Source organism: Aplysia californica, unplaced genomic scaffold (assembly GCF_000002075.1).
Source record: "Aplysia californica isolate F4 #8 unplaced genomic scaffold, AplCal3.0 scaffold00061, whole genome shotgun sequence".
NCBI classification, from domain to species: domain Eukaryota; kingdom Metazoa; phylum Mollusca; class Gastropoda; order Aplysiida; family Aplysiidae; genus Aplysia; species Aplysia californica.
Window position 1 is genome coordinate 54,271 of NW_004797331.1, and position 2,051 is coordinate 56,321.

Sequence of the window (2,051 nt, forward strand, 5' to 3'; positions counted from 1 at the left end):
GTTTCTTTCTTCCTTTTTCTTTGTGTTTTGTATAATTCTTTTGCTAAAAAACAACAAAAAAAAACAAACAACAACAAACAAACAAAAAATAAATAAATAAATAACGCAAAAAACAACAACCCGGTTATAGTAGTTTACAATCAATTCTCGGTTTTCAGTTTTCAGACACCTTTCATAGCGACAATATGGTATACATGCATGTATACAGTCAAACCTACTGTGACGGTCACCTGTATAAGACAATCCCCGGTTCACCTGTACAAACAATCGCTTCCCATTTTCTCCTTTCTTTAATATTTTACATTATAATGACACTGTGTAACACATCCAACCTGTCTAAGAGGGCCATTTTCTCCCCAACAATGGCTTGTAATTTTAGAAAGTTTCAACTGTACCTTCCCTTACTTTTTTTTTTTTTTTTGGTAAGTGTTTTACGGCCTTCGCAACTGCACAAGGTCATAATATTATGAGTGCGCGAGACACATTAAACTTTTTCTGTTGGTAGGACATTTTGAATTTTGCCCAGGTGGCGGCCGAGGCCTACTCTTATCGATTTTAGACCACCATTGGATCTTTAGCGTTAGATTTGATCATTTATTTGTTTTCTTGGAGTAAATGTTTTAGTCAGGGGGTGGGTGGAAAGGGGGGTGGGGGAGTGTTTTGATAGGTGGCGTTATGGAAGGAATGATTATCTCAGGTAGTACAACAGATAAATCGGTGCCTTAGAATTACAACGCTCTATCTGACATTTTTGGACGTTTTGAGTTCCTGAGACCATGAGATCAGATACCAATGTTCTATCTCCTCTAACAAAATTACCCCCCACTGACTGTAGTGTCTTTAGGCAACTCTCAAAGTGGGGACATTTCTCGTTCAAGCATAGTAGAATTGTAAATGGGCTGACTCATGTCACGCTCATATAACTGTTCCTGATCTACAACAGGGAACTGTTGCTTTTTCTCTCCTGATCCTCTACTTCTTTTGTATGTTTCTCTCTCTCTTGTGACCCGCTATTTACGGGTTGCCTTGATAGTCGAAGCTGTTGAAGCTAGAGAGGTGAACAGTCTAAGCCTGATTCCTTGTAAAGACTTCTCTGTTGACACCCACCCCTATGCGCTTATAATATGACATTTTGCTGTTCCGAGCGCCGTAAAATCCTCTACTGTAAAAAAATAAAATTATCCAGAGTCGTTGTCAAGATATTCAAAGAAATACATTCTGAAAAGTTGAACATGTTGTGAAACACAATAATTTTATTATTTTAAATGTCAATTAATTTTTCAAAGCTAAGCACTGAGCTGATAAAAATTTTGGTATTATAGGGTAAAAGAATGTCTACTGTTTATGGCAGAACGTGCTTTGTTCCAGACGAACATTGTAAATTGTGTGTTTTACATAATGGTCACCAGTAGTATACATTACATAGCCTACTTTTGTCACATCTCTTCACGCCGCTTGCCAAACTTAGAATTAGAACATCCTTATCACTTTGTTAGTTTCTGCTGTAAGAAGAAAAAAACCTTTAAAAAAGGAAACTATTGTCAACATGAAATACTGGTACTGCATTTTTTCTACTTTTTTTCTTTCTTTCTTTCTTTCGATTTTTTCTTTCTTTCTTTCTTAAATCTAATGAAACTACGTGCACCACAGTCTGGGGGAAAATGTAAGGCAGCGTGGTGGAATCAGGCTCTCGTCAATTTTTGGGCATGTAGAGTTATTGGTATCATCTCAAAGCTTGTTCACTTGTCTTTATTTGGATGAAAAAATATCCATTTGTCTTGAATACAAGTCGAGATATTTGCAAAAGAAGGAGGTGAGGTTCACCTATTTTCAGAAGTAAAATTAGTGGAAAAAATGGCAGCCAAAAATTAGTTATTTGCTTAAGAGTCCGTGGTAACTAACAATTTACTTTTTTGTACCTTTACTCAATGTTTTTAAGAAAAATCCACACGTAAATGAGTTCTTTAATGGACATGAAAGGTGTTGGACCAAAAAACAAAGACTTGATCAAAATTCACAAACCTGCGAAAAAATGCAAGTTTCTTCACTTT